Source organism: Phyllostomus hastatus, unplaced genomic scaffold, assembly GCF_019186645.2.
Source record: "Phyllostomus hastatus isolate PE091 unplaced genomic scaffold, TTU_PhHast_1.1 phas_contig_86, whole genome shotgun sequence".
NCBI classification, from domain to species: Eukaryota; Metazoa; Chordata; class Mammalia; order Chiroptera; family Phyllostomidae; genus Phyllostomus; species Phyllostomus hastatus.
In genome coordinates this window covers 81925914-81932922 of record NW_025333977.1, presented here as the reverse complement: position 1 = coordinate 81932922, position 7009 = coordinate 81925914, and positions in this window count along the sequence as shown.

Sequence of the window (7009 nt, the reverse complement as noted above, 5' to 3'; positions counted from 1 at the left end):
TTTCGAAATTAAAGGTGGCACATCCTGGTGTCCCCTTCCTCTGGCTCCTGCATCTGACAGCCGCTTTTCACTTTCCCCACATCCCACAGAAACCCAAGTTGAGTCCACCTTTTATCTCCTTAAAAAATCCACTCACACTAAACAATTAACAAGTTTTGGTGGAATTTACCCAAGATGCGTGCAGAGTGGGAGAGGGCAGAGGGGCAGGTCACATCTTCCCGATTTGTCTCTCTCCCGTATCTTCTCACCACCTTTCTCTCCAATGTTGGCCGGAGGGCTTCCAAATCTGTTTTTGATGCCCAGACCCTGGGGAATTCCATTCCTTGCCCAAGTGGGTTAATATTAATACACTCCTTGCACACTGTCTAAGAGAAATACAGTTTCCTCTATCTTTCTGCATGTTGGAGAAGACAGAAGCAAAATAAACAATAGGAAAAAATAAGAATTATTTAACTTAACATTGCACCACCTTACTTACTCAAAGAGCAAGTCATTCCATGTTAGTGCTTCTCCTTAACCCAAGGAAAGCTTTCAGGGTTCTTAGGGCAGCCTTTAGCACTTTTGCAAAGCTAGATTTATTCCTGACTTTGAGCCTTCTTTATTCTGTTCCTGAAGGTTCATGACAGTCTTTTGTGTTAAAGCTTATCTATAATCCCCTTGCTCTGTCTTTCTTTCTCGTACTTTAAAAACCCGAGCTTTGCCGAGAGCCCCCAGCACCACCACCTCCTTCTTCAGGTGTCTCCCTCTTTGGGACCGGATTATTTCCTATTACATTATAATCAGGGCTTTATTGTTTACATCTCCCACCTCCCCCAGTCATATTCCCTTCTAACATCTCACATCACAGAATCGCACCTGTGGTAAACACTCTTTTGAAGTGGAGAGTTAATTTGTAATGCAAATAATTACTTCATTATTTATCTCATTTTCAAGTAGGAATTTTCATATATCAAATTTTCATAAAGACAAATTAGGGGTGAATTATTTCACACCTTTCTTCTCTGTTGCTTATTCTCCTCCCCCCCCCGCCCCTTTCCTCCTGTCCTTTTCCCCTCTGGTAGTTTTCCTCCTGCCCGGGTCCCTGTAAGCCCCTTGGGTTTCTCTCCCCCAGACTCTGCCTTTGTTGAACTGAATAGAGGGCAAAGGGAGGAAGAAAGAAAGGGAGAGAAACATTGACCTGAGAGACAAACATCGACTGGTTGTCTCTTGTAGGTGTCCCGACTGGGCACTGAACCTGCAACCCTGGCATGTACCCTACCCAGCAATCGAACAGGTAACCCTTCACTTTACGGAATGATGCTCACCCAACTTAGCCACACCAGTCAGGGCTGAAATAGTACTTTCCATTCTTGTACTGGAGCAAGCCTTTGTTGTACCAGGCAAACTCACCCATCACCTGCATCCAAAGAAGTCCAGGAGTGGAGCCCAGTGGAGAAAGCACTTCTGTAACCCCCCACAGCTGGGGATTTCCATTTCCTAACTGTCCTGCTTCAATCAATGTCAATTGAAGTCCATCTTCTTCAACTGACAAACCCTAAGGAGCAAACCTTTTGCCTCCACTTCCTCAGGAGTAAAATGAGTGCAATGACCTCTGCCCTATCCACTTTACAGAACTGTTGAAAAATTGTGTGTACAAACATATACATTGGAAAGAAGGATCTGTCTATAAAAGACTATCTGTATCTGCTACTTGTGTTTAATCACAAATATGTTGCCTGAAAACATCAAGAGTGAAATTTTTTAGTGTGAAACAGTAGAAATATCGTTAGAGAGGGTTTTGAGCCAGGAACACTAAGCACGAGTTTTTAAAGCAAGAATTGTCCTGTCCCCACACACAGGGGATGAAAGGAAAGGCTGAGAAAGTAGACATGTTTCATGGATCAAAACGTTACTGTCCCTTTAGATGATCTATTTCACTTTTGAAACTATTGTAAAGACAGAGGTGTCCAGAAGACTGAGATAGAAAGAGGAGAGGAGAGAAGGGCAGGAATTGCTCAGGGCTTGCTAAGGGAGGTCAAGTGAAGGAGGTAAAACTGGAATTATAGGTTTGTTGGGAGTCTTCAAGTAAGGACCACATCAAACTGAATGAATGCGAGCTAATCCAGGCAGCCAGCTAAGAGGCAAACTCAGCTCACTATTTGAGCCTGCAGTCTAGTCCTTCAATTATAAATAGTAAGAAAAAAAAAAAACTCTGACATTTTAATTTTCTTCATCTATAGATATTGTCATCTAGTGATTTTCCACATTCTCTCATCTCTTAGGACAATTTAATCGCCCTACTTTTGTGGTTGGGATATGATGTGATAGATTGTATGAGCAAACTGAAGCATTCTAACTCTAGAATATATTTAATTTTTAAGTTTGCTCCTGACCTTTAAGTTCCAAGAAGATAGGTACTCTCTATGGGGTGTTTGTCAGTGAATCGCAAGTGTTGAGAGCGCCTGACATTTAGTTGGAAGTGAGTAGATTTTTCTTGACTGGATGAATGAATGAATACAGGTATTGGAGAGAAGGTACCAGACTGACCGATATCCCTGTGCCAAGATAAGGGAAGTCCCAGATTCGGATGTGTTTTTTATTTCCTGCTTGGCTGGACAGAATTCCATAGATTTTCATGGACCCATGAGAAAAAGAGAGGATCACCTGCTGGGGCACTGAGAAATGAGCACCCTTGTTCATTCCTTCCCCTCTCCCGGCACAAATAAGCAACTCATAAAAAGCAGGGGGGCCCATCCTAGTTATGGAAGGGGCATAGGCCAGAGAGGGGATTATGAATGGCATAATGTTTTGGGAAGGGCTTGGTCTCTATGATCTTTCTGAACTGGGTTTGAGACATCTTTGCCAGCTCCCATGATGCCCATGGTCATAATGAGGTCAATGAAGCCTCCTAAAACTATCTACAAACAGAATGACCTGTGTGTGCAAGAATCACTATTATCCTAGCAGCTGAGAAGGCCACTGCCAGAATGGTAAAATAATGTCTATGCGAGTTCTCCAGAAAAACAGAATAGAAGGGAGGGAGGGGGGTGGGGAGTAAGATGAATGGGGAGGGGGGAGCAAGACAGAGAGAGAGAAAAGGAGATGTATTACAGGAATTGGAGGAACTGGCTCACAATTATGGAGGCCAAGAAGTCCTACAATCTGATCTGCCATCTGCAAGCTGGAGGCCCAGAGAAGCTGGTCATGTAATTCCAGTTCAAACCCAAAGTTCCGAGAAAACTAAGGGAGCCAGAGCTGTAAGTTTCAATTCAAGTCTAAAGCTCAAGAACCAGCACCCCTCAGGGGTGAGGGGTGGAAGAATACCAAGCAAGAGAACAGCAAAATTATCCTTCCTCTACCTTCTTGTTCTACTCAGGCCCTTAACAGATTGTATGAAGGCTTTTGCTTTTCATTTATATGTAAATGTATGAGCCTTTGATAAAAACAAAATTACCATCTCTGGATCACTCCTCAATCCTCTCATCATTAAAATGCAACTACAGATTTCTGGGACCAAAAGGGGGAAAAAATAGTTATTAAGTCATCCTGACTGATCATCAGTCCTAGGTATCAGTGAGTAATTAGGGGAGTGGCCCAGAGGGCAGCCAGGAGAGGTGATCACACAGGAAAGTTTTATTTGGCATAAGCCTCCACCTACCTCTGCCCTTTGTTCCTGAGGGAGAGCAGATGCTCTGTAAACACAACTTAGGGGGCACAGGGAGTGAAATGAGGAAACGCTGGGCTTCCAAATCACAGTACCCAGTTCAAATCCTGGACCTCTTGTTTCCTGTCTTTGAACAAGTCATATAATTCCTCTGAGCTCAGTTCCTTCTCTTGTAAATGGTAGACTATCACCTTCAGAATATTGCCATGAGCAGTAAAGAAGGCAATATGCTAAGGCACAGAAAGTGTTGAACAACTTACCATGAAAAAAGGAATGGGACAAGCCATGTGTTAAAGACAGACGGGCAGAGGTAATACTATAGAAAAGTAGCCACACATTCCCCCTTTAATTATTTCAGTGGAAACGTGTTGTAAACTGGGGCAGGAGTTGGGGTGCAGACAAGGGAAATATTGAGGAGTCAGCCTCCCTCACAGAGCTGACCGTTTGGTTGGGAGATGAGACTTACAGAATGGAACGCCTGACCAAACCAAATGCCCAGAGCACTGGCTGTTGGTGCCTTTATGAACAAGGGAAGCCAGAATAAAAGCTCCTCTTCTTCTAATCCTGAGAGTCTAGGTTACCAGAAAAGCCAAACTTTTGTGGAAGATCTGGTTCTTGCACCTTAAGATATGACCATTGGATGGGGTAAGATTACTACAGGTCTAGAAATGTGTCAGGCAGTTGAGACTGGCTCTGGATAACAATGGAGAGTCCATGAAGATTTTTATCAGAGGGTATCCCAATGAAGATAATATTTATGACAGCTTAGACTACCAACACTAAAGGAGGAAGAAAGTGGGAGGACAAGAGGGAGTAAAGGCAGAATAGGTGGTAATCTTCCTTGAATCACGCCTTAACTGCACCCTCTGCATCCTCTCCTGATGAAGAGAGTCGTCAAGTCTTCTCATCTCTTCCTTGAAATATCTTATCCCCACCACTTCTATAAATTATTTCCTTTATCCAAGGACTAAGTTTCCCAGTTGGATTGACTGGAAGACTGGTGCCATGGACGGGGGCAAGGAAGTTGGAGCACCAGCTTGATGGAAGATAGATAATGGATTTGTTCTCTGACATGTTGAATTTGTGGTAGTAGCTGAATGTTCAAATGGAAAAGTAAAGTTGAACTGACTTTTTCAACATGACTGGAATCAACTTTGATACTTAAACAACATGAAAGTCAAGAATTTAATCAAAATCAGAAAAAAACAACATACTGTTATTCTTTTTTGATGTGGAATTACTATGTGGGGAACTGAGTGTATTTGTATGGTTTGTTTTCTTCAACTGGCATTGGGGGAATAACAAATGGACTTGTGATGGAAATGTTATACAAGACTGTTAAATAAAAATAAAAGAGCAGGGAATGAAAAACACTAGAAAATATGGGTAAATATTTTAGCTTTTTGGAGGTGTGGTCAGAAAAACTCTTACCTATTATGTAATTGGACTGTATGAAAGGAGTTATGACCACCATAAATGATGCTGGGATGGTTCTAAGCAGTATTTTAACAGTTTGGAAGATGGTCTCCCCTCAGAGGGATTCCATCCCTAAAAATTGAAGGAGCCCTGGCCAATGTGGCTCAGTTGATTGGAGCTTCATCCCATGCACCTGAAAACTGCAGGTTCGATTCCTGTCAGGGCAGCTACCCAGGCTGTGGGTTTGATCCCTGGTTTGGGCGCATATGACCTGGCAGCTGATCAAATGTTTCTCTTCTTACACTAATGTTTTTCTCTCTCTCTTTCCCTTCCTCCCTCTCTAAAAGCAATGAAAAATATCCTTGGGTGAAGTAAAAAAAAAAAATTGAAGGAAACCTTCACTAAACTACTGGGCTTGTAACCTTCAGTTTTGAGGCTGATCTTGCCTAATTTCTTCTTAAGAGTCCTGAAGATGCTTGCCACTTCTCAATGACTGGAGTACCCCTCACCCCTCACTTTGTTTCTCTCCCCTTTTATCTCCTCCCTCTTGTGCCTTATTGATAGCAACGATAAGGAAGTAGTTATAAAATGGTAATGAAACTTTTATTTGAAGCAGAGATGATTACATGGTTCGGGAGGTAAGGGGAAAGAAAGGACTAAATAAAAGAAGGTGACTGTAAGCTGTCACCTTCAAAGAAAGAGATGAACATTAACAGCAACACCTTGATTTTGTTAAGAGGCGAGCTGAAGCCATTTGAAATGGGCAGGGAACAGGTGATAATAAGAGAAAATGTGTTTCTCAGACAAAGGAGCAGACAGCAGGAGACAGTAGTTCAAGGAAAGAGGTGAACACCAGGCAGAGAGGACGTGCTAATCCCTCTGCATCATACTGGCGGAAGCGTGGGCTCTTTGAACTCCTCTGCAACTTCAGCAGGGTCTCAAAGTGGACTTCGAAGAATGAGAACAAAAGAAAAGTTCACTCCGAGTTCCTCGTGTCAGATCTGGGGAAATTGCTTTGAGGCCAGCACTAGAAGATGCTAATGGTGGAAAGCAGAACCCAATAAATGAAAAAAAAAGGTCACTGGGACCTTGCCTGGCATAAAGGAGGTAAAACTACCACTGACAAGACATTCAGCCAAGGTCCTACCACATACCGCTGTGCGAGTCACTTCTAACTAGTGCTCAGCAGGCTGAAATCTGCAGATAATGTCTCAACTGCTCTGAGAATTTTCCTTCACCTGACAAAAGTAATTGAGCTCTCACTGTGTCAGCAAGGACTGTCACTAATAACGCTGGAAGGTACAACGGGAGCCCTTATGTCTTTGTACCAACTGGTTTTGTGAGTCACAAAGGATCACTGGCGAGTGAGTACTGAGAAATCGCTGCTGACCCTGGAAGGGCAGAGCCTAGCAGAAAATATGGTAAGATGTAGGACAGCCAAAGGGGTAACTGGAAAGAAGTATATGTCTGTTCAGACTCCGTAACAGTAAAGCACAGCAACGACTAGCCTTTCTTCTCCACACTCGAGTTCTCATCCATTAAATAGGTGATGCTTACCTTCTCTGGGCATTTCAGAATGGTTCTGGGAGTTGTGTGGGGATCTTGTCATGAAGATGGGAGACCATGAGAATTTCTTAATGTGGGAATCTGTAATCAGCTGCAGGAACTAGAAACTATAGGTGCTTTTTCTCTACATTTTATGAGTCATTGAGGGTTTTAAAATGCTGAAAATGCCTTCCCTCTAGGTTCTAACCCAAAGGTTGCAAGTTAGGCACACCTAGGTTTTGTTTTTAAAAGACAAAAAAGAGTATTTTTTTTTAAAAAGACCCAACACTCAAAAATTGTGCTATTTCACCTGGAAATCCAGAATTTGGCCCCTTGGAGAGACCGGAGGACCTGACAGCACTGGGCCACAGCAACAATTAGTGAGTGGGCAACAGCTGCCTGATT